The sequence below is a fragment of the Bidens hawaiensis genome, unplaced genomic scaffold (genome assembly GCF_021521415.1).
Source record: "Bidens hawaiensis isolate Kalapana, Puna unplaced genomic scaffold, B.hawaiensis_p1.1 tig00019665_1, whole genome shotgun sequence".
NCBI lineage: Eukaryota > Viridiplantae > Streptophyta > Magnoliopsida > Asterales > Asteraceae > Bidens > Bidens hawaiensis.
In genome coordinates this window covers 251,646-279,395 of record NW_027492984.1, presented here as the reverse complement: position 1 = coordinate 279,395, position 27,750 = coordinate 251,646, and the positions used below count along the sequence as shown (strand labels likewise).

Sequence of the window (27,750 nt, the reverse complement as noted above, 5' to 3'; positions counted from 1 at the left end):
ATTATCAGGTAGAGATTCTTGAATAATTTGCTATTGTTGAAAAAAAGTTAATAGTAAAATGGGAAAACAAACAACTTATAACCACACAACTATTTCCCATACTTTTTAGACACAGTATGTGACAAAAACATTGGCTTCACTTTTTTATATAGAAAATCACCGACTAATATTTCAAAGTTAAGATAAGATGATCCACCAATAGCTACCGCTTCTTCAGCTTTTTTCTTCCACTCCAAAGCCTTGTTTTTCATCTTCCCTTTCTTGCCATCCAACATCTCCCTCACTTGAGCTTCTACCTCCTCTCTCTTCACATTGGTATCGATTTCCATTCCAATGCCCCATTTTACACAACAATACCAACAATTTGTTTGTTGTTCCGCAAAAAACGGCCAACAGATCATCGGAACACCGCTACTAATGCTTTCGATAGTCGAGTTCCATCCATTATGAGTCAAGAACACCCCTATTGCTGGATGTTTTATAACCTACACACGTAGATTATTAGAAAAAGAAATCAGTGTCATATATTCATGATCATGACAATTGAATTGTAAGTATATGGTCTTTAGACCATACTCTGTGGTACTAACTCCACCGGCGTTAACATCCACGTGACAACACTTTGCAGGTTGGCCGACGTTAAGCATCCCGCCGTTCCGATGTTTTCAAGCGTTACACCACAGCTTTAGCTTGGGCAGTATGGGGCCGTGGCGACGGCTTTCAACATGGATGGGGTATAACGTCGGTGGCATTGTACCACACGAGCGGCCTTAGTATATGTTTCTACATCCAATATATTATTGTATTATATTTGTTTCATCTAATTATTATCTGTTGTTGATAGTAGCAAACATGCATTTATTCTGTATTGTCATATTTCGTATGGTCCAGTGGTAAGAGGCTTGTCCTCTTTTAGTGGAGACACAAATTCGTTTCTCATTTGGGTCAGTTCGAAGGATATCTGGGTGAAGGGATGAATCGGGGCTTGAATCCGACAGGGGCGAGGGTTTACGAACTCCATCCGGTTCCCACACATCAGGAGGTACAGTCTCACGTAGGTCAAGAAGTTAACTTTCAACATAGTCTCGAAAGAGAAGGTTTACACATTAAATTATTGGGCGTTCAAAAAAGAAAAAAAAAGGAGAAACATGCATTGTGTGTTGATTTGTTTATTACATGCCAGAATTAGTATTAATCAATGTATTTTTATTTCAATACTTTTAGACATAATTATAGAGATTGTTCTTTATATTTGTGTTAGATTTCAGTAATTGCCCTTTGTTTTGAAAACTAACTTAATTTGTACTTTACATTTTCAAATGTTACACCCTTTGGCCTTTGACCGAAACTATGCCAGTTTTTCTCATTTAATCAGGTCATGTGCCTTACACATATCACAAATTGATTAATTTATCTATTTAATTAAAAATATTTTATTAAATAAACAAATTAAAAAAACTCAATAATATATATGTAAAACTAGAGAAATTCTCTACGGTGGGTAGCAATCCTCACCAAGTTAAACTAATAGATAAGTGAATTCCAAATTGAATTCTATTTTTTTCCTTCTGTTACAAAATTTAATATAACACGTAACCTTTTTTTTTTTTCTTAATAAACTGTGCTCGTTAATTAGACAAGACTTGTAATGAAGAATATTTTCTCGAGTTATCAACGAAAATAAGTGAATAAATGTATATGTTTACTAAAATATTGAACACAAAAGAAGAAAAACAAATTTCTAACAATTCGCTTCCTTCTTAGAAAATTCAGTGAGTTCACTACCCACTCCAATAAGCTCTCTAGTTTTACATGTAGTTTCGAAAAATACCTAGAAGTGTTTTCGTGGTTTTATATGAACCACTAGTAATACAAAAGGAGTGCCCCATGATGTCTTGTTCAACATAATCCCAAAGTTTTTTATTTGGATTTATTTTTTTTCTAATGTAAAGCAGATTACATACCTCTTCTTGAGGGCACCAGCTAGTAACCATGCCTCTTCCTCTAGTCTCCTCAACAAACTCCGGTGGCATCATGGCCTCATCGCCTCCAACAATATCCGGCCTGGTTATCCACAAGAAATCCTTCTTGCTATTAGCAAGTCCCCACCCGAACTCAATTAGTTGTTCTTTTGTCATAATTGTAATACTTCCGAAGTTCACATAAACAACCAAGCCAGGGTCTTTTGTGTCAAGCCATTTGATGCAGCTCGAATCTTCCTTCCAAAGGTTTGACCCAATGTTTTTAAGCCTATCGTCATGAACATATTGTTGCATCAAGTGTAGTGGACCTATGGTGAAGATGTTTGGGTTCAAGGCAAGTAAGGGTTCAACACTATCTTGTTCTAATGCATCAAATGTGTTGAGAATGACAGCTAACCCTCGAGGGATTGCTTCAGATTATGTAATCAAAAAGTTGAGCATGACATCGTTTATGTCTGTGGTTCGAATGAAGCTTGGAAAATCCTTTAATCGGATGTTTTTTATTTCAGGAATCCAATCTAGATTTGTCTCTAAATACCCATTTGTCACATCGCTCATATCTGTAGCATTTAATCAAATAATATTAACGATTATTAGTACAACACACAACAAAATCAATTATAACAAAATTTTATAGTTATGTCCTTATTTTGTATCAAATCTTAAAAGCTAACAAGAAAAATTATCAATTTTACTTGAACAAATCATTTTGATAAAATAGTCGTTGAGTAAAACTTTTAAAAATATTCGTTCACTAAAACATCGACACGCACGTGTACGCCTTTGGGGCCCATCACGAGATCATTGATATTTTTTTTATTTTGTACCAAGAGTCAACCAGATCTAAAAGATCACATTTTTAATAACGAGGGTGGTCATTCAAATCACTGTTCCATGTGATTGACACACATTTCAATATTGGATATAATAAATAATAATTCTTTAACATCACCAACTTATTTAGTTAAGAGTATATAGTTTATAAAACAGAATTAAATACATTTTATTATTAACATAAAAACAGTAAGAAGTAATTTGCTATTATTATTAGGTTAATTTTTATAAGTGTTTTCTATTATTTTTTTGTTTGTATTTGCTAATTTTTGATTATGAGAAGTTATAAGTTCTGCTTATTTATATTTTATTATTATTAAATTTTTTCTTTTGTTGATATAAATATTTGTTGGTATTTACTGTTATTATTTTGTTCTTGATTTTGATTCTTTTGTTATAATTTTTAGGTTTTTTTCTTTGTTATTATAAATAATTCTTTATGTAGATTGGTATTATCGTTGGTATTGTTTCTTACATTCTTATTTTTTATAAATTGGTATTATTTCCTACGTTCTCATGTTAAGATTAAAATGCACATCACCTTCCCCTACAATTTATATGTTATCTCGTTTGCGTCAATAATTTTTTAATCTAAACTTACTATTCAAATCATTAAAGAATCTCCTAGCATTTACAATAATAAGCCATAGGGCATTAATAAAAGAAGGAAGGTCAAATAGATCTAAAAATAGATATAATACATTAATACAGAGTGATTTATCATCTATTTATTCTTAATGGCTCTTTTTTGTTTATATCTGAAATAAATATATTATAAAATTTATTTTGAAAATAATTGAATTATTGGCTATACATATACAAGTTAATAATTAGCTCGTACTGGTCAATCATTGCTTTCCATATTGACTATCAATTCTTTTTTTTTTCTTTTTTTTTAACTGCTGATTCCTATTACTAAACCAATGTTAAACACCTTTTTCATATTTAAATCTGGGACCTCTTTTTTAAGAGGTATGCCTTTAGGGGTGTTTGAGATTTCTTATTTTACTTTCTAATAATTTTTAATTAAGTTAATAAATTATAAAATTTTAACTTATTAAACTTTTCATGTCACAATATAAGCAATACCAAACACCTTATTACTTTTTAAAAAGTTAATAAGTTATAAGTTAGTGAAAATAAGCAATCCCAAACATCCTCTAAGTGTGCTATCCCAACATTGACATTAACTATCAACTCACAATCATTGCTTTTTATGAATATTACGATTTTTCCAACTGCAAATAATTTGTCTGAAATTTAAGAAGTATGATATGAATGTTCAGGGTTTGATAATTTGATCCATCGCAAAATATAATTTTTTCTATTTGCCGATGAGTTTATTTAAAAATTGTTATTTTCACTTTAATAGTATGATAAGTTGATTAAAACGTATGGATCATTCGGTCAAGGTTTAAAATTTAAGTAGTGCAAATATAGTTATTCAAACAAAAGAAGTTTATCTAAAAAAAACTTTTATGAATTACGAGCAAGAAGGCAAAGTAATTGATTACTTTAATTGATTAATCACTAAAACATTAATTGATTATTTATTACTCATTACCTGGAGATAAAAGAAAAGGGTAAAGCCGGTAGAAGAGACGCCGTAAGCACTGTGTCCGAAAGGGTGTCGGGCCAACTCATATAGTTTATGATGCAAATCTCATTTCTTAATTAGAAATATTTAAACCTAATGTTATATTCAGTCAATTTTATCCAAAACTCGTCTTATTATCTATATTGTATTTGGGTTAATTTGCCATCCTTGTAATTATCGGTTGATGATGAATGAGTTAAGGACGTAAGTTAAAATACATATATAATATTAGTATTTGTTACTAATAAATAAATTAGTAACGTGTTCAAAGAGTAAAGATGAATGCGACATCGATACTCTAAAGTGTGTAGTTGAGAACTTGAACATTAGTAAAAAAGGGAAATGGGTTTGTCCCACATTGGTAGAACACTTGAGAGCCGCCTTAGTATTTTTGGATGGTCGGACCGGGTCATGAGACATGTGTCATGTGTGTATGAAACGGGCTGCCAAGTGTCATGATCTAAGCTAGTGTGTTGTCATGTGTCGTGAACCTGTGATTAGTCAGTGGCTAGGTGTCACCTCCTGGTGAAGTGTGTTCCACGAGTTGACATGTGTCATATTGACTCATCACCTAACTTACTATATATAGAAAGGTCGGGTGAGTAGTTTTGAGATACCAACACACCGACACAACTCACAACACACATTCATCACCCGGCTTCTCACCATGAAATAGTTCGGTTCGTTTGTTTCCAACTTCACACTCTAGCTCCAGGTATAGTTCGGGTGTTAGGTTAATCCCGGCAGTACACACTGCTTCGGCTGTTGTACCTTGGGAGACAGACGAGTTCACCTGGGTGGCCCGAAATCTGTTTTAAGGGACCTCTGTTAAATAGAAATCCTCAGCCAACACCCGTTTTATGTTGCTTTCATTTTTGTACTACTATTTTCTATATTCAATTATGTAATTTTATGTAAAGTTGTTTTGGTTTCCTTCACTCTTGTATTGTAATCAATATTAATAGAAATTTAAAGTTTATTGTTTTGCTTTAATTTGTGAACGGTATATCTACAATCTTAAAACAGATTTTAAAAACTACCATCTGTTCATGTTTAGTTTTTAAAAATTTTATTGATTACTTTTATTGCAATTTCTTATAAAGTTGTTTTTTGGTTTTATGTAAACCAAACTTTTAAACTTTCTGGCTTTTAGGAAACCAATACTTATCTTCTATTTTAATCTCGTTCCAGAAATGGTCGACACCACTGCAGCCTCCACCACAGTTAGTATGGGATCCACGACTATGGGATCTATGATTTCCACCACTATGGGATCTACGGTTTCCCACCGCTATGGGACCATTAGTTGGTACCCAAGCAGCCCAAGCAATTGCAAACCATGCTAAAAAACTAGAAAAGTTTTCTGGTTTAAACTTTAAAGCATGGCAACAAAAGATGTTGTTCTACCTTACCGCTTTGAATCTTGCAAGGTTTCTAAAAGAGTCTCCCCCTCAACTTGGTGAGGATGTCGACACTCACACATTGGCTGCTCTTGATGCTTGGAAGCATTGTGAGTACATGTGCCGTAACTATGTGTTAAGTGGCCTTGCTATTGAACTGTACAATGTGTACTACAAAATGACAACAGCTAAAGAACTTTGGGAGTCGTTAGAACACAAGTACAAGACAGAAGATGCGGGAGCAAAGAAGTTTGCTGTGGCCCGATTCTTGGACTTCAAAATGGTTGACTCTAAAACTGTGATGAGTCAAGTTGAAGAATTGCAAATCTTGATTGCAGATATACTCTTTGAAGGAATAGCTCTTGGTGAGGCTTTCCAAGTGGCAGCTATGATTGAAAAGTTGCCTCCAAGTTGGGATGGTTGCTTAACAAGAATGGGTTTCGTTTAGTTTTTGAAAGTAATAAGTTTGTGTTAACCAAGCGTGGTTTGTTTGTTGGAAAGGATTATGCCCTTAATGGTATGTTTAAACTAAATGTAATGGCTGTGACCAAAGATATGAATAAAAATGCTATGACTTCTGCTTATATGATTGAGTCTCAAAATATGTGGCATGGTCGTCTTGGTCATATTAATTTTGATTCAATGCGTCGATTAGTTAAGTTAAATTACATACCGTATATCACTTTTGACTCAAAAACTAAATGTAAAACATGTGTTGAAGCCAAACAAACAAGATCATCATTTAAATCGGTTGAACAAATAACCGAACCCCTTGACATGATACACACTGATGTATGTGATTTTAAATCAATTCCCACAAGAGGAGGAAATAAGTATTTCATCACTTTTACTTACGATTGTATAAGGTATTGTTGTGTATACCTACTTAAAAGTAAAGATGAAGCAATAGACAAGTTTATCTTGTATAAAAATGAGGTTGAAAACCAACTGAACCGGAAAATAAAAACGGTAAGAAGTGATAGAGGTGGTGAGTATGTTGTGCCATTTTCGGATCTATGCACACAAGTGCGATTATACATGAATGTACCCCACCATACTCCCCACAATCAAATGGAATTTCAGAACGGAAGAACCGTACGCTAAAAGAAATGTTGAATTCCTTATTGTTGAGTTCCGGATTGAGCCCGGGTATGTGGGGGGAAGCCGTTTTGTTAACTAACTATCTTTTAAATAAAATACCCCTCAAGAAAAAAGATGTGACTCCATATGAGTTATGGACAGGAAGAAAATCATCATATAAATACCTGAAAGTGTGGGGGTGTCTGGCAAAGGTGTTGGTTCCACCACCAAAGGTTCAAAAGATAGGACTAAAAACTGTGGATTGCGTGTTTATAGGTTATGCCCATCATAGTAGTGCATACCGGTTTCTTGTTTATGAATCTAAGAATCCCGAAATACACAAAAATACTATAATGGAAACAAGGAGTGTGTCATTCTTTGAAAATGTGTTTCCATGCTTGGGAAACACATATGCTGGTTCATCAACACATGCCAGTTCACAGGTTGATGAGATGGTTTTAGATGAAACTCAGGAACAATCCGATCTTGAAGAAGTTGAGCCAAGAAGAAGCAAAAGGCAAAGGACTGAGAAGTCCTTTGGGCCTGATTTTATTACTTACATGATGGAGGGAGAACCTCAAACATATCGAGAGCGGTCAAATCTTTAGAAGGACCACAATGGAAAGAAACCATCAAAAATGAAATTGATTCTATTCTGCAGAATCATACTTGGGAATTAGTGGATCTTCCTCCGGGTTCTAAACCACTTGGATATCGTTGGATATTCAAAAGGAAGATAAAACCTGATGGCTCCATTGACAAGTATAAGGCAAGGTTAGTAATCAAAGGGTTTAGACAAAAGGAATGTCTTGACTATTTTGATACGTACTCACATGTTACTCGGATAATCTCAATAAGGTTGGTGCTTGCGATTGCAACTTTGAGAAATTTGGAAATACATTAAATGGATGTAAAAACTGCATTTCTAAAGGGGGATTTGGACCAAGAAATATACATGGAACAATCTGAGGGTTTTTCTGCTCCTGGCCAGGAGGGTAAAGTTTGCAAACTTTTCAAGTCCCTATATGGTTTGAAGCAAGCTCCAAAGCAATGGCACCAAAAGTTTGACCAAGTCATGCTAAACTGTGGGTTCAAAATAAATAAGTGTGATAAGTGTGTATATGCGAAAGGCACATCGAGAGATTATGTGATTTTGTGCCTTTATGTAGATCATTGGAAGTGACAACGAGATGATTGGGTCTATTAAAGATACGTTGAAGGCGAGATTTGACATGAAAGACATGGGCTTAGCCGACATCATTCTTGGAATAAAGATCATTAGAACCCAAAACAGTCTTGTGTTAAGTCAATCTCATTATATTGATAAAATCCTTGAAAAATTCAATGCGGGAGACACGAGTATAGCTCAAACTCCGATTGATACCACCCAACATCTATCAAAGAATAGAGGTGAGGGAATTGCTCAGTTGGAGTATTCAAGGATAATTGGCAGTTTTATGTATCTTATGTCGTGTACTCGGCCGGACTTAGCATACGCTGTGAGCAGGCTAAGTAGATATACAAGTAATCCTAGCTCTAAGCATTGGAAAAGCATGACAAGATTACTAAGGTATTTAAGATACACGAGGAATTATGGACTGCATTATGGCCAACATCCAACTGTTGTAGAAGGATACAATGATGCTAATTGGATATCTGACATAAAAGAATCCAAGTCCACGAGTGGTTATGTGTTTACCCTGGGAGGATCTGCTATATCTTGGAAATCCTCCAAACAAACATATATAGCAAGATCCACGATGGAATATGAGTTTATTGCATTAGAAAAAGCTGGTGAAGAAGCGGAATGGTTACACCAGTTTTTGGAATATGTTCCAAGATGGACAAAACCTGTTACGGATATTTGCATACATTGTGATTGCCAATTGGCTATTGGAAGAGCTCAAAGTGCGATGTCTAATGGCAAATCTAGACATATACGCCGTAGACACAATACTATACGACAACTTCTCTCAACAAGGGTTATCACTATTGACTACGTGAAGTCAAAGGATAACATTGCGGATCCGCTTACAAAAGGCTTAAGCAGAGAGGCCGTATATAAGTCGTCAAGAGGAATGGGACTAAAGCCCATGGAGTAAGTTAGTGCAAAGGAAAAACTAACCTATGAGATTGGATATCCCAAGATCTAGGTTCAATAGGACAACCTAACTGCATGAAAGGTGGTCACTATGGGGCATAGCTTATGTATAACTTGGCACATAAGCTAATATCTATACCCCCCTAAATTATAAAGGTGTTTATATAAACATCCTAGTCCATTCCTAAGAAAGCCAGGGACAAAGGTGAGGCTAAGCATAACATATGGTTAATGATATGGAGATCATAGTAACCATAATGCTTTTAATGATTTGAGGCTCAAATCACCCAAGTGATGGTTAAGGATTTGTGAATCATGATAACCATAATGATTTGAGGACCAAATCACCTATGTGAGAGAGAAGTGAGGTCGCTTCAAATGGATTTGTGGGGTGTGCAAATCCTAGAGCTCTCGTAGAACCAGGCTAGTGTTCCATGACCAGAACGGACACGATAATGAGGGGTTAACCAGACCAGGAAGAGTGTTGTGTGAAATGTAATAACGTCTACGTAAAAAGGGGTTAGTTCAAAGACATCGTGTCTACTAACCGCTAGGAGACTAAGTATGTTTCACAAGAGAAAGTTCAAAGGAAACACCTACTTCTCCTGCAACGCTCAACCACTATAATTATACTTGACACTAGAGTGTACGAATCGATCTCCATTCATGTGGGGGATTGTTGGAAATTTTGGACAATATATAATATTTATTAGTATTTGTTACTAATAAGTAAATTAGTAACTTGTCCAAAGAGTAAAGATGAATGCGACATCGATACTCTAAAGTGTGTAGTTGAGAACTTGAACATTAGTAAAAAAGGAAAATGGGTTTGTCCCACATTGGTAGAACACTTGAGAGCCGCCTTAGTATTTTTGGATGGTCGGACCGGGTCATGAGACATGTGTGTATGAAACGGGCTGCCAAGTGTCATGATCTAAGTTAGTGTGTTGCCATGTGTCGTGAACCTGTGATTAGTCAGCGGCTAGGTGTCACTTCCTGGTGAAGTGTGTTCCACGAGCTGACATGTGTCATATTGACTCATCACCTAACTCACTATATATAGAAAGGTTGGGTGAGTAGTTTTGAGATACCAACACACCGATACAACTCACAACACACATTCATCACCCCGCTTCGCACCATGAAATAGTTCGGTTCGTTCGTTTCCAACTTCACACTCTAGCTCCAGGTATAGTTCGGGTGCTAGGTTAATCCCGGTAGTATACACTGCTTCGGCTGTTGTACCCTGGGAGACAGACGGGTTCACCTGGGTGGCCCGAAATCTGTTTTAAGGGACCTCTGTTAAACATACATCCTCAACCAACACTCGTTTTATGTTGCTTTCATTTTTGTACTACTGTTTTCTATATTCAATTATGTAATTTTATGTAAAGTTGTTTTGGTTTTCTTCACTCTTGTATTGTAATCAATATTAATAGAAATTTAAAGTTTATTGTTTTGCTTTAATTTGTGAACGGTATATCTACAGTTTTCATGTGTACCTTTGAAGATATGAATACTTTTATTGTTGCAACAAGCTAAAGAGTGGAAGAGTGGGACGGAGAGAGGGAAGAAGATTCTAAGTTATAAGAGAAAAGTTTGATGAATTTGTAAGGATTATATGATTGGGAATTTGTCCCACTTGTTAGTCATATGGTAGTGAGAGAGATGGGCCCTCTACGGGTTAATAACCTGTTTGATACGTAGACTGGATAAATTATATCATATATAAAAATAAATATAAATATGCATCTATAAAATCTAATAAATTACAAACTAAAATTAAAAAAAAAATTACATGATGAAATTCTCATAATTCTTTAAAAGCATTAAAATAGGGGTATTCACGGTCCGGTTTTGACATTTTTTAGGTCATACCGTGAACCAAATCGTTAGCAACGGTTTTTTTTATTGAAAACCAAACCCGAACTGTTAAAATTTAAAACTGAACTGTTATTTACGGTTTGATTGATTGGTTTTGATCTGGTTTCACGATTTGTGCTCCTGGAGTCTTAATAGTTAATACAAGAAGTTCAAAATATAACAAAGTATATAAAAGAAATGCTTAAAGCAAAGTTACAATTATATAAAACAGCAAACTATCTAACAGTGTAGTAGAGATGGGATATCTTTAGAAACTTGAGATTAGAACTTAACGCTTGATTGTGTTGTACGATGATGAAAAAATGAAGACTGACACAATACTGATAAAGTTTTCTTAGATGACATATTTTGATACAAATCTTACACGGTTGATAAAAACCCAATTGGATATTTAGGTAAATATATTACAACTAATTAACAAAGCACAATATATATAATTATAAAAAATATTAAATCTTGCTATCATGTTCGGTTTAATACGGCCGGTTTTTGATATAAATCATAAACCAAACCGTTTGCTATGGTTTTAATTTTCAAAACCAGCCGACCAAAAGTTAAAGAAGAAAATCAACCATGAAATCTATAGTTGATGGTAGTCGTGTTGGGTATTATTTAATATCATGTCCATCTCATATTTATAATAATTTTTAAAACTAGTATCATACTCGATCACATATCCATAAAGTTGTGTAATTACCCATTTTGAATATGTGAGTTTAGGTTTACCGGTTGCATGTAATGTGTGTTCATTTGCAATCCAAGTAATTGTGGGTCGATAAATGCTAGAAGGACGTCATTTATAATATAGTATTATTTATATTTATTTTTATAAAACAGTGAGTCTAAAAAGTGGGACCGGGAGGAGACAAAAAGACAACAAGAAAAAGTTAGTTGATTTATTTCGACTATGAATAGGAATTGGTCCCTATCGATCCAACTTGTTATTTGGAGTAATAGTAGTGAGAAAGGGTGGGTGCACCAAGTTGGACAATACTTAGATTAATGGACTTACTCTCTTCTCCGTCTCCTTCTCTTTCGTATTCTTTACCGACGGTTAAGATGGAAACGAGTCAAATTGTTAATGAGTTGATCGAAATCAACACGCTAAAAGTTTGAATCGAGTTAAGCTTGAACAAGAACAAGCCTAAAAATAAGCTTACATAACTAGCGAGTTCGAGCCCACTTCATTTATTGAGCTCAAACAAGCTTGGGAGCCTAAATTAGACTTTTATTATAGTATTCTTTATATTTGTTTATATGTATATCTTCATAGATGTGAAGGTTACAAGAAGTTAAAAGAGTGAGTATGAAAAGTGGGGCCGGGGAGACCAGAGGATTGCAAGAGCAACCCAAGGGTGTTCTTGTTGTTCAACACCATTAAACTCTAGCAATAGCCACCATCATCCGCACGAGCAACTCAAGAGTGTTTGCGTTGTTCAACGGTGGTGTTTCGTTTGATTATCTCATTTGGTGAACTTGGTGGTGGTTTCGTGGTGTGTAGAAAAAAGCTTTCTTGGTTTAGTTGTGGTTTGGCGAGAAGTGAGATGACAACTTCGAATTAAGACTATTTACGAGACCATCTGTTTGTATTTTGGATATCTTGCAAGGGTGGTACCACCTCTTCATCCTCTTTACTACAAGAAAGGGCTCCCTTGTGAAGCCAAGAGTAGGTATCAATGACAACAGCATAGCCCTTAAGATCCTTAATATGAATCGAAACCATGATCGATTTCAGAAGATAAAGAAGCCCCTGAATCCCCTTTGATCTTGATGCATGAAGAACAGTACGATTGTTGCTGGTAGAACATTAATCTATCGTCGGAAGCGGAAACAACTTATTCCCAATTTAGAGGGAAGATGGTGGGAACAATTCTTGGAGTTAACTGAATGTGTTGATGATATATCAGTTCCGCCCCACTCAGGTGCAATAGATGGTGGTGGCAATAGGTGTGATGGTCATTGGTGGTAAGACTGTTGCTGGTAATATCGAGAATTGTTGTTGGTGGCAGTAGGTGTGATGGTCATTGGTGGAAGCAAATGGTGGTCGACGACGGTGCGTTCGGTCGGTTGAGTTGGAGGTGGCTAGGCGGGTGGTGGTCGTTTCGTATCTAGTTTAATACCAGAAAAGATAAACGTTGGGAGTAGTGGTAAGCATTTCGTTAGTTCTGATTGTGCTCCACTAATGAGTGAAAGTTGAAGTAATTAAATCCAACAATCCTATATATTAATTATGCTAAATACAAAACCTATAATTATAAATATAAATATATAAAAAAATAACTATTAATGGTGAAATTTTTTTAATAAAATAATTGATAATTAATAAATGTGCCGAGCCTAAGCCGTGCTCGATCTTAGAAACAACTCAAGACCCAAGCTCGAGCTCTAATAAATTAAATAAGCTTGAGCTCGGTTTGCTTACACCCTACCCGCGGCACTACCTCTCACAATATTCGGCCGAGCCCCCCACAAAGATAAATGGGTGTTGCCGTATGGATCTAAAAGATATATGCTCATTTCGAGTTTTTTCCAAAAGAGTGTTGGTGGAAAAATTATTTATCAATTTGGTGTTGATTCAAAACTATTTACCAAAATAGTGTTGTGAAACTACGGCTTATTAGCAGCCAATATTCATAGTACATAAACATAAAAACATAATATATAGAGAGAGATAGTATAGAATGATGAATAAGAGGAGTTTTCTCATTGAGTATCTATTACAAATACAAGAGTGTGATATATATAAGCCTTACATTAATATAAGAGTAATAAAGAGAGATGAATTATGCATGTGGAGAGTCACCACATAATTTATGCATTCATTACACTCCCCCTTGACGATCCACATGGTAATAGATTATTCTTTAATACGCTTGGTGATGCTGCTTAAGTTAAAAACCTTGCTAGAAAAACCCAGTGGGATAAAACCACAGCTAAGGAAAAAAGAATGCAGCGCGTACTTTCATCACATGATATTTCCAAATTTGTTGTATTGTCTCGTTGAAGACTTGCTAAGAAACTTGTTGGGTCGAAACTTAGTGAAGGGTAAATAATACAACATTTGTAATACCCCCCTCATTTTAATAAGTAACTTTTGAGTGACAATGTTGATCTTCTGTGAAAGTTTCTAAAAACTTTTTTTTGGTCAATAATCTCATTTGATCTCTTAATTTGTAACTCTTTAAGCTGAGCATTGATGATCTTCATTCCAAGAATTTTAGTCTCTGCTCTCGTATGTGCAATTCTTTAAGTTGAGCAATGTTGTATAACTAATGTTGCCTCCTTTGGTAAATAAAGGTCACAAGACCAACGAACGTGATGTGTTACACTCACTGCATCAACAAGACTAACCAAAACTTTTTTATAGTTAAATAGAATAATATAAACTCATATATTTCATATCTAAAAGTATCAAAATATTTATTTTTAGCTCATTTGGATGTCTCCTCACTGGAAACCAACTATATCAAATTAATTAACATCCTTTAAACCTTTTAGAAATGAACTTTATCTGTATTAAAATTTTCCAACATCTTCTTAAAATACCCTTATACAAATGCTCAACCCGCATACCATCCCTTTATGAGATACAATGCAATTATCAACATGATATCAATGATTTAATATTATAGTATTCAACACATGGATCATATCCATCATATTCATATATCTTTTCCACGAGATGATCACCGAGTTGATTATATCATTTCTAACTCGGAATTTGTAGTCCATGTATAAAACTTTGTTAATTTCACATAATAAATTTCTTGGGCTTTTAGTTTTAAATGTTTTATGCATATATAATATGTCATGGACTTCATTCCATGTTGACTAATCATGTATACAATATACTATTCAAGAATTTTTACACTCTGTCATGGACTTCCTTCCATGTTGACCAATCATGTATACAAATTTACTCTTCAAGAATTTAGCATCCTTTTACCACATCATTTTCTATGTCATATTCAAATATGTCATCCATATTATATAATTTTCATTTCATATTGTACCATTATTATGCATAATTTATTGAATATCGTGATATGCTACATACTTAAGATGCTTACTTCATGTACTTAACCTTAAATTTGTAGATTGCAATCATATCGTTCTCGAGAACTTATTTCATATGATTTTGGCAAATTAAATCTTTCAAGGATTAATTTCGTTACCATAATATGTATGATGCATATAAATTCTTTCTTGTATTACCAGATTAAATTATATTGTATCCACCACTAGAGTATATAACTTCTCATCTTTATGCCACCATTATGCCATAAATTGCATAAAAATTTCTCTTATTACGCTTTCACACAAAAAAACTTTTTTATATTTAATATATTTTACAACATTTAATTGTATGGACCACTTGTCCAAAATTAACAGATTGATAAGAGAATTCAGTTCTGCATTATTTGCATCATTTCATTTTGGCCAATCATTTAATATCTCATTTTCGGCAGAACTTATTTCTTGATTCTCATTATTTTCATTATTTCAAGCGCTATATTATGTACACATTTATTATCGACGTCGATTTTGTTTCGATTCCATATATTTCTACACATGATATAGTTTATTGAGATCTCTTTTATATTCAGGTACCTGAGGTTCTCTTCGAGAACCATCATGTCAATCGTCTCTTAAAGAGAATTTTTCATTATACTTCGACTTGAACATTTTCATTACTTGCTCCATTTTCGAGGATTTTTATTATTTGAACCGAATAACTAGCACGCTTCAGGCGTGCTAGAGACTCATCACCAATCTATGGTTATCCTTTTAATAACATATTTTGGAGCACTAGCAGTTGTTATATGTGACTTAGCTAGTCACTCTATTTAGGTCAGTAAGTGCATATGGTGTTAATTCGATAATTCTTGTAAATGAATTATCTTTTGAACTTCTGTTTTACCCTTTTTAACTTGAGGATCAACATAATAATAATTCATTACAACTTTTTAATTTTTGCAACCGCTTCTTATTTCCCCCTCATGTTGGAAATATTATTTTGTTTAAGTAAAAATCAATTCTGAGTCATAAACGAATCCCATGTTGATGACTTTAACTATATAATTATCAATACCTTTTCATATCCAACATATATTCCTAACCTTACTTGACGTCCCATACTTGTACATTGTGGTGGAGTAATTGCAATGTATATTGCACTTTTAAAACTATAAATGGGAAGTATTTGGTTCCTGACCGAAAACCAATTGTAATGGGGATGACGTATTATCACCTATTGGCCTGATGTGTTAATATTACATCATGTAAAAACATATGTTCCAACATACAAATATGAACTTCTGCTCTCATGATTATTGGATTTTTTTTATCAATCGTAGACGTTTGTTCACCGTCTTCGACAAAAGAAATTTTTGTAACAACTTTTGTCACATGTAGTTTAACACTTATTCCAATAATCATTACTAAAATGGAATTAAGTTCACCGCATTTATCAAAATAGTATGGAATAATGTGCTTGCTATCTTATTAGCCAAGCCACAAGTCACGCAAATTTCTGGTTGCGAATTTGATAACCATTTAGACGATGCATCGATTTTGAAACACTAAATGGTATCATGTCGGGATACACACAACCTTTTAGAATTTCCATAGTATATTAGAGATTTACACCCAACATAGTTGGTTGACGACTAATTTCTATTGAGAGCAAACATTGTATGTTTAATTACTATAAAGAATCTTCTTGTTCTTCAATATTTTCACATCATCAATGACTCGGAATGGTCCAACCAGTCAAGCCAATATATTAAGCAATTATGATTCATAAATTTCTACATTTTGATCATATATGCTTACTTTCACCCGTGTTTGTTTAATACACGACATTATATCCAAGAGTATAGTGCGTTATTAGTTCGAAAATTCATGTTAGCACTTTTCCCAATTATTCGAAAATTCATGTTAGCACTTTTCCCAATTATATTCTCGTGATCACTCCCTTAGTGTATCGCAACTTGTGGTCACTTTTATTATTAATTTGGTTGATCTCATAATTAGGAGCGTCGTTATAATCTTGGTTGATATAATTATTCTCATGATCACCACTACTCGGTTGATCTCATTATAATCATGACCACCATTACCCGAATGATCTCATCATCACTTTCCCTTCAATGGATTATAGTCATTACAAATTTCATAATCACGACATTTACAATGCTCATTATATCATCATATTCATTTCGATGAATGAATTAAAATTATTACAATTTCATCAATTATTTACACTATCATGATATTTAAAATGATCATTTTACCATCACATTCACCTCAAGGAATGAATATGCACCACACAAGTTTCATGTTTTGGTTATTTTAAACCTTTTATACACTTGTAATAACATTGCTATTTCTTGAGCATATATGAAGCGTGACAAGTGAATAACTATTTTGTTCAACATTTTCTTATGAATAATATTCTAATCACATAAATATCAATTGAAAAGTAATTATGATTGAGTAATGTTCTTTTTATAACCGATCACAAGATTTACAGAGTTTGATACAATAAGTACTGTCATATTATAAATGGACTTACCACAACTCAATTGTGTTTATAATCTTTTAATGAGAATGACAATAATGCATAATTTTGGTCTTTTAGTTGTTTTAGTTAAGACCAATTATATACTTTGCAGCATCTAGAAGACATATATCACAAAGTAAAATAATGAAATTTAAAAGCTTTAAACATCATTTGCAAAATACTTAGTGCATCACAAATGCAAACTAATAGTTGATATATAATGATGACAATGTCTTACAAAATAAAGATTTGTTGTCATACAACAAATGTAATACTTTAAATACAAAAACACCAAATGAATGCAAGATCAAATAAATTTTCATAAACAAAAGAATACAACTTTCTTTAAATTTCTTATGTATCATGTTATTATGTGGTAACCATATAATTCAAGTAAGCAACTTTTATCCATTATTAAAGTGAATCATGTACTCTATATGATAACTCATTGAAAGTATAAATAACACTTAAAAATATATATAATAGCACTAAAACAATGGCGATCCACAAATTCACATTGGTAATATATATCAAGTCATAAAATAAAAAAAATGGTCTTTAAAAGTGTTAACGCATCATGAAATGAATGTCTTCATAAATCGTAACAAGCAATATATTATGTTACTAATCATAGTCATAATTGGTCTTGGAAATCATAAAATAAATTATGTTACAACCATGAATTAAAATAGCACAAATGGTGTTGAAAAAGTCGGTTATCTTTTAATATCCTTAAAAACTAATAAATTTAATAACATCTATTCAAGGGTAACTACAACTTATAAATTAATATATCAATTTAACACCCATTCATTATCTTTATGTTACAATTATTTTTTATAACAAAAACAATCAAACAAACTAACACAATAAATCATTCAGGCGGATATTAAAAAAATCAAGTAATAATACTTTTCATATATGTAGCAATTTAACAAGCATCATAACTATATCATTTTCATCTAATAAATACCATAACAACTATTATGTAAATAATCTTAACAATCATCTTGTAATATTCATGTCATATAATGCGGTTATATATTATTTCAATACGAGATATCAATTTTGAAAAGTAATATATTATTACATGTATAATATATATAGTCATAATCTAATAACTAATTAGTTAATTAATATATTAATCATCAAACTTGAAACCACCATCTTTATGTAACATTCAATAGTATGAACATGAAACATCAAGTACATTATGTAAATATTAACCAAATGCCATTAAATAATAACCAATAAAGTAATATGAATGTATTTCTTAGTTATGCTGTACTATTAATGAATATGTGAATGAAACATAAAATGCGCTTAAATAACCAATAAAGTAGCATACATGCCTTTTCATTCTCTCTTTAAAAAATATATTTTTCATAACAAAAATCATAGAATTCTAAAATAACTTTAAATTAACAATACGAAGAGAATGAATGAAATGATTTCTTATTCATTTAATATAATAAAATGTATGATAAAATAATAGAGACAAATAAAACTAAACAGATTTTGTTATAGAGTATGTAAGCAAGAACATTGATTAATAATCTCCACATGATACAAAGTTGTACGAATTATAGAATGCATTATATTTAGGAGAATGAAGATAAAATTAAAGAGACTTACCTTATGATTATACGATATATTCCAAATGCAATTCGTGCTAATAACGTGTTGTGAAACTACGGCTTATTAGCAACCAATATTCATAGTACATAAACATAAAAACATAATACATAGAGAGAGATAGTATAGAATAATGAATAAGAGGAGTTTTCTCATTGAGTATCTATTATCGATACAAAAGAGTGATATATATAGGCCTTACATTAATATAAGAGCAATAAAGATGAGTTGTGTATGTGAAGAGTCACCACATAATGTATGCATTCATAACAGTTCAATAATTTTTGTTTCTCACTCTTAATTTTATTGGGTAACTTGTAAGCTAATAATTAATTAATGCCATTAAACCTATTTTTTTAATACTCTCAACCATATATGGGTTTTAAATGAATAATAAAAAATAGTACGGTAAAATGAATCAGATGCTTTTATATATTTGGTGAATCAAGCTATATAAAACTTTACGCAAAAAAATAATTAGACAAAAATAATTAGGTAAATAGATTTCCCTGGAAAAAATAACACTATTTTTTTCCTTAAAAATTGTCCACCAGTTTAATGATTAAACTTCTTTTATGTACATTTTCTTTTGGCAAGCTTTTTAAAAACTTTTTTAAAATGCGATGTTTATATCTTTTTCACAGACAACGCGAAGTGAATAAAAAAGTGACACGGTGTCATTTTTGCAATTACATGAATTAATGCGTAATTACGCTATAACATATTCTTCAACTAACATAATTGTATTATGCTAGTTCATTTTGTTGAATTCTATATTTTTGTAAATAAACTTGAATTATATATCTATTTATTTATTTATGTGTGAGAAAAAAATTTGAACATAGTATCTTGATTAAAAATGTCAAGATCGTGAGTCGGGTAAAACCTTCTAAAAGGTTGAAAAGAACACACCGACTCGATTACCCAAAAGGCCTGTTGAATATCCCAGCGGAATCAGGATGTCCAACGTGTGGGAACGAAGGAGTGAAAATAGCAAACACAAAACAATAATAGATAATCAATAAAGGCTCATTCAAAGACAAAGATTCACTGTATTAAATGATTCATTAATGAAATAGTGAAAGGAATGTCTAGGGTTTCGTGTATGACGGCGGCGGTGGTTGTACGAGGAAACAAATAGAATATTCCTTTAGAATGTTTCTTGTATTCCGTGTGTTCCAACCTGTAAATCCGTGACCTAAATGGAAACCTTGGACCCCTATTTATAGACCCTGACATTCCTTCTAGAAGTTCCTAATCATTATATAATGAAATACAAAATAATACAAGTGTTGAGTCCTCAAGCAAGGTAACAATCTTGCTCGAGCAAACTCACTATGCTAGGTATGCTCGATGAATGTCCTCGAGCATACTTTACTTAGAATATCTTCAGTGAAGATATTCTCCTCCAGCAAGCTTCATTCCTCTTGACCAATCCATGCTTTGCTCGAACTCGTCTATCGAGCAAGCTCATTCTTTTTGATGTCTTCAGTATTCTTATTCAGCAATCTTTAGCATGCTCGGATGTAAATCTTGCTCGGGGAACTGAACTGTGCTCGAAGTCCTTACTTTGATCGCGTGACATCTTTTTATTGCATCCATGCTTGTCTCCATGTGCTCGATCATCCTATGCTCGTAACACTTGGTTAAAACTTGTATGATCAAGCTGTTTGCTCGATTGGCAATCCATGCTCGATAGAAGAATACTCTTGCTCGTTGAAGTATAGCTTGCTCGAAGCCTTAACACTTAGAAGAATTAACCATCTAAGGTTCTGAAGACCTTGCTCGAAGTTGTAAAACCATGCTCGATCGTCTAGGCTTGCTCGAAGTCCATACTTAGTAGTTTTCTGAGGAGGTTGAAAAGATTCCAATCTTTCTTATCATAAATCCAACCCAACAAAAAACAACTTATTGAAAGAAAATGTATAAAAAAAAGTTTAATTATTTTTCGTAAAAGCATTAGTGAATGTTTTTGATGAAAAAACGGTTCCATTTTTTATGTTTTGCTAGGAAATCGGTTTGTTTTATGCTTAAATTTTTATATAGCTTTTGAGAATTAAGTTTTCATTTTTTCAGACCCACAAATATTATTGTGGATAAATTTTGATTGACCAAATATATAAAAACCTATGATTTATTTTACTAATACTAATTTTTATTATTCAGGTAAAATTCATATTTGGTTGAGAGTAATTAAAAAAAAGGTTTAATGGTATTAGTTATAAAAATACAAGTTACCTAATATATATATAGGAGAGAGAAAAAAATTATCTAACAACACTGTTTTAGTAAATAATTTTGAATCAACACAGACAAATATTTTTCCCACCAACATCTTTTTGGGAAAAAACTCATTTCTCACCGAAAAATATGGGTATTAATGCCGAATGAATCTAATGATAGCTCTTTACTTTAGAAATCTGTCTCTAAAAATACCATCGAAAATCTCTCACTCACTGTAATAACTAACTTTAAATTAGCTAAATGAAATTTCAAAAAATTATAAAAATTCAATGGGAAACTTCGATAAATCTATTTAAAAGCACGATGTCTATTTTTTCTTTTTATTTTTTTAATTTCATTTGGAAAAATTAACTAATATTTAATTTGTCTTAGGTTCGAATCTTTATAGCGTCAAACTAATAATGGACGGTTCTTGGGCATATTTATTAGTAGGCCTAATGACATCTCACAAAGTCAAAAACATACTAACTTTAAATAAGCTAAATGAATTTCAAAAAATTATAAAAATTCAATGGGAAACTCCCATAACTCTATTTAAAAACACGATGCCTTTTTTTTTCAATTTCATTTGGGAAAATTAACTAATATTTAATTTGTCTTTTTTTTTTTTCAATTTCATTTGGAAAAATCAACTAATATTTAATTTGTCTTAGGTTCGAATCTTTATAGCATCAAACAATAATGAACGATTCTTGGGCATTTTTAATTAGTAGGTGAATCTTTATAACGTCACGGTTCTTGGGCATTTTTAATTAGTAGGGCTAATGACGTACCGTAAAGTCAAAAACATTGCTCAAAAAAAGAGTAAGGTTTAACTTAAAGAACATGACAGTAACATTTTTTTTACCTTTGAGGGGAACATACTTCTTCTCAACAAGATCACGATAGTAAGTGTAAGCCAACCCCCCTCACCCACTTGGAGTCCAGAACAAAACTTCCGGCAGCCTGAACCTCTCGGCCGCTTCAAGCGTAAAGCTCATGCACCCATCCGAAATAATACAACTCACCGGTGGCCCATCTGAATCATTAAGCCTAGTGATCAGCTCACAAAACGGTTCCAAACTATGCTTAGGAACTGATTCACAAATGGCAGGAATCGACTGAGTGAGGCGGAAGCCCGACGGTTATGGAGTAGAAACAAAAGTCGGGCTGTCCGATGGGCCTCGGGATTGGAGCAAGCGTTTGTGGTTGTAGTGGTTATTGACAAAGGAAGGAGATGTGGAAGCCTTTAAAGTGAAAGAGTTTGGCTAGTTTCATCGTGGGGTTGATGTGGCCTTTGGGCTGGATAGGGGATGCATAAGGCATGTGAACCCTAAAATATGATACCCATATCGTGTTACAAACTAACCCCAGTATAAATCCGTAATCCTTGTTGCTAGCCTCAATTAGTCAATGTGATTCTTGAGTAAGAGAAAGAGGAGAGGTGAGCGCCGACAATGATATAGCGTCTTTTTGGGATAAAACTGGTAGCGACGGACGACAATAGTTGGGGGTACGTGGGAGTTTCGGTGGTTCTAGCAAAGGAGATTAGTGACGGCTATAGGGTTCCACCTAGGAAATCCATTAACCTCTGTTGACTAGAGCTGAATCGAACGACGACAATGATAGTTTTGTGAGTAAATTCAAGCGGATCTGTCACCGACAGTGGCAGATGAAGACATTAATAAGATCAAGATCAAGACACCTTATAGATAATTTGCTTAATTATTTATTGAGTCTATATTTAAATTAGGGGTAACTGTTGGTTTGAATTAAATGGTACGTCTATCGGTTTATTTGTAACTTCAATAGACTTTGAGTTGAGTTAGAATTAGTGTGAGTTTAACCGGTATAAATAGATTGTTGGGTCTACTGTAATTTTTGTCATTTTGTGCTTTATTTTATAAATAATGCATCGTGTTTTTTGTGTTTGAGTTTGGTTCTGCCTTTTCAAAATAGTTGGTATCAAAGTAATTTAACAAGTAATAAAATTTGAGAGTCGACTTTCGATCAAGGGAGAATATCGAAAGGGAGAAGCCTGTCTTAGCGTAAGTTTAAATGATTACTTTTGTTTATAAAGTTATATGGATTTAAAATCCCAGCATGTAAACTTTGACTCATTCAAATACTTTTAAAACGTAAGGGCATATTCACCTTTTAATATAGTTAAAGTCGTGGTTCAATTCTATCTCTCGCTATTGTTCAGGACCATAACTTGTTCGTATCGATTATCTAGATCATCTTGGGATCTAATTTCAGTCTCCTCCAGTCTGGCTTTATAGTTTTAAAAGTCGTAAAAAATCTATCTCATTTTATAATTCAAAACCTTTATCTAATTTCAGTCTTCCAAGGTCTGGCTTTATCAAATGTTGTAAAAAATCTATCTTGTTTTATAGTTCAAAACCTTTTTCTTAAAACATTCTGTCTTTAGATAAGTCAGCAATAGAGTTAGAATATAGCCTATCTGTTTGAACAATTTTATGTTTGTTTATTATACACTAGGTTTTATCCACTGTATTACGGAGGCTGTTTTACATTTTTCTTTTTTTAATATTTATTTTTTGGATTTTAAATTTCTTTAGTTTAAAAAAATTAATAATATACGTAGGCCATGTTTGGAATTCCTTATTTGCACCTCCTTTTGATTTATGTAAGTTGTTTTTGATAAGTTATTCCCTTCAAACTTATCAAAACCTCCTTTTTCCTTCTTTAAAAACTTAAAAAAGTCGCATTACTCAACATCTTTTTAACTTATAAAAGTTAATAAGTTACAAGAAGGAAAAAATAAGGAATCCCAAACACCCCATTAGGGTTTGATAATAAAATGATTTAACAAATAAATGATATGCTATAACCCGTTTAAAAGCTATCTGGATTTGACAGCCCATGACCCGCTTATTTTATTTTAACTATAAAATTGTTTCTTAATTATAAATAATATATATTTTTTTAAAAAAATCGGATATTAATTTTTAATATATCCCTATTTTATAGGATTTGCACATCAAATATTTAGTAAGATTAATTTTTTTTTAATTTAAGGAGATGTTATAACCCATTTAAGAGATATCTGGGTTTGGTGAGACCCATACTCATGAATTCGGGTCAAATGCATGAGAAGCCTACATTTACAAATAAAGCAATTTGATGGTTTGAGAGAATTTAGGCAGCAACCAGAGAGCTTTTAAAGGCTTTCATTTATATATATTACTAGATTTTATCCCCCGTATTACGGGGGTTGTTTTACATTATTCGTTTTTAATATTTATATATGCATATTTGATTATTGTAAGAAAGTTAAATATACTTAAGGTTTGATGATGAAATGATTTCACAAATAAATGATATGTTATAATCAGGTTTAAAATTATCTGGGTTTGGTGATACCCATTACCTGTTTAATTTCTTTATTATAAAATTGTTTCTTAGTCTCACTAAAATAGGATATTAATTTTTAGTATATCCCTGTTTTATAGGATTTCCACATCAAATATTTGATTAGATTAATTTTTAATATAATGAGATGTTTTAACCCGTTTAAGAGATATCTGGGTTTAGTGAGACCTTTACCCCTGATTTCGGGTTAAATGCGTGAGAAGCCTTCATTTACAAATAAACCAATATGATGGCTTGAGAGAATGGTTGTTTTACATTTTTCGTTTTTAAATATTTATTTTTTGGATTTTAATTTTCTTTATTGTAAGAAAGTTAATAATATACTTAGGGTTTGATGATGAAAGTGTTTCATAAATAAATGATATGTTATAATCTGTTTAAAAGCTATCTGGATTTGATGACCCATGACCAGCTTATGTTTTTTACTATAAAATTGTTTATTAGTTATAAATAGTTTTTTTTTCCTTTTTAAATTGGATATTAAATTCTAGTATATTCCTATTTTATAGGATTTTCATATCAAATAATTGGTAAGATTAATTTTTAATTTAATGAGATGTTATAATCCATTTAAGATCTATCTGGTTTTGGTAAGATCCATACCCATGAATTGGGGTTAAATCAATGAGAGACCTCAATTTAAAAGTTAAGCAATCTGGTGGCTTCCATAAAAAGGAGAGCGACCACATCACGACACATAGGATTTTAGGGTTTTCGTCTATATAGATTATAGATAGATTATAGATTTATTCATCATGAAGAAACACTTATTTAATAAAAACCTTTGTTAGAAAAAACAATTTTCTATTTTTTGATAATCTATATAAACGGTTAGACTTTCTCTCTGTTTGATTAGTTATATCTTTATTCCAAAAGACCTTCATAACGAAGAAATCTTTATTTGTCAAAGCATTTGTATTAAAACTAATTTAAATACTTTATACGTTCAATAAAGGTATGACTACAACCTCGTCTAAGGTCATAGCTTAGACTAAGTAAGCACATAAGCTTATAAACCTTACCGAAAACAAACTTAGTAACTAGCTACAGGGCAAGGCTTAGGCTTTAACGATCGGGCAGATGGTTTACGCTAATTAAGACACTAGGGTCGGGTCTGTTGATGGCATACAAGCTTAGTAACTAGTTACATGGAAAGGCTAAAGCTTTAACGACAGGTAAAAAACTTCACAATAATCGAGCAGAACCGGCCCTGGGAGGGGGGGGGGTCGACGACCACAGGCCCGACACCCGGCTAGGCCCGAATTTTAAAAAAGTTATATGTTTTTATTAAAACAATATGTATATTTAGTGTGTAAACTCAATTAAATAATCACTAGCTTGGTCTAGTGGCAAAAGGGTATTACTCCCAACTAAAAGGTTATGAGTTCCAGTCTCATTTGAAACATGTTTAATCATATTTTTATACAAAATTTTTTCACACAACCTAAATTTTAACCAAGTAAGCCCATATCAAAATTGAATTGTTTAAGCCTAACAAAATACTCCTTTTACTTAAGGCAAAAAAAAAAAAAATCGACTACAGCCCAAAATTTTTTTAGCTTTCTCGGAGCTAACCCTGTAATCGAGACACCAAGGTCGTGTTTGTTAACGGCAAAGCAACACACTGGGGAGAGGCTTGGAGCTCTGGACACATATCAAGATCAGAGTGATCATGATTTTCAAATGAATTCTCGAGTCTGCAGCCAAGGGTAAGGAAAAAACCTCATGATGCTCTAGAAACCCCGTATCGGCCTAAGGATACCTCAAACTTTTCTAAATTCACTAAGCGCATAACATAAGACACCATTCCCCCAAGCTATGCTACCCGTCTACAGTAGGCAAGTATGACAGGATTCAAGACCCCGAAGATCATCTCCATGCCTTTAGGGGGGGGGGGGGGGGAGGGCTTGTGAGTGGGTGGTCCATGCCATGTGGTGCCTCATGTTCCCTCAAACCTTGACAGGGGGAGCCCGGGTCTGGTTCGACAGCTTGGAACCTGGGAGCATAGATGGCTACGAAGAGCTAAGGGAAAAGTTCCTTCAAAATTTCAGTCAGCAATGAAAGGCAAAGAAAAATCCGAACGAGATTTTTCACATTCGAAGAAAAGATAAAGAAAAGGTGGAACGATACGTGGCGGAGAGTATAAACATTAAGGGGGTACCGAAAGTTACGAAGAGAAGTGGGTTCATCAACGGGGTAAGATTCTCCCAACTCACAGAAAAACTAGGAAAAGACTTCCCCTCCCTGTTTGACCAGCTCATGGATCGGGTCAGGGCATTTGTTCGGGGGAAAGATATGGGGTCCAACTTAAGAGAATGGGAAATCAAGAAAGTAGCTCCCAGAACAGGAGGTAGAGGGAGACATAATGGTGGGCCTACAGCTACCAGAGGGAAGTCTTCCTTTGAAGGAACCCGATTCACCCCTTATCAGCCGCCTTCACATCCCTATTCTCCCACCTCCCCTTACTACCTCCCCCCTGTTCCCCATGAACCTCCATTAGGAGACTTCGCGTTACAAGCTCCCTGCTAATGAGAAGCCGTCCTCTGGGATGGGGGATGGCTACCAACAAACAAAAATAAGTATGCTCCAAAGCCATCCAGCCCCTTCAAGCAGTCTTATAAGCCCACCCCCCAGGAATACTGCAATTACCACAAAAGCCAAGGGCACACCACGTAAAGCTGTGTCCAACTGAAAAGGTTATGGGAGACCGCGCTAAAATCAGGGTAGCTGCCGCCACCTTCTAAAGAGTCATTCTCAAAAGTCAAAGAAAAAGACGAAGATAAGCACTTCCTAGACATGGTTAGAAGAAGAGAGTGTGATGAGGAAGAAAGAGACAAAGCACCTAAAGTCGGGAGAATAAACCTACTCCCATCAAACCAGTCATGGATGAATGCACCCCTCTTGTTTTCCGGGTTAAGTAAAGAAGATGCCAGGGAAATGCCTTTGAACATATCAGCTAGTGTAGCTGGGCATTGGATAACGTGAGTACACATTGATGGGAGGAAGAGGTGTAGAGGTCATGTATGAACACTGTTTGGCTAGACTTGAAAGGG

General features: G+C 33.4%; 1 pseudogene across 1 annotated transcript; it reads right to left on the bottom strand.

Moving 5' to 3' along the window:
- Window positions 1–89: 89 nt before the first annotated feature.
- On the bottom strand, window positions 90–27,690 carry LOC143558887 (UDP-glycosyltransferase 85A8-like; annotated as a pseudogene). Its single transcript, XR_013139826.1, has 4 exons — window positions 27,367–27,690; window positions 22,170–22,634; window positions 1,965–2,542; window positions 90–485 (listed from the first exon to the last, which is right to left on the bottom strand). The product of XR_013139826.1 is annotated as a UDP-glycosyltransferase 85A8-like (transcript).
- Between the last annotated feature and the right edge of the window lie 60 nt (window positions 27,691–27,750).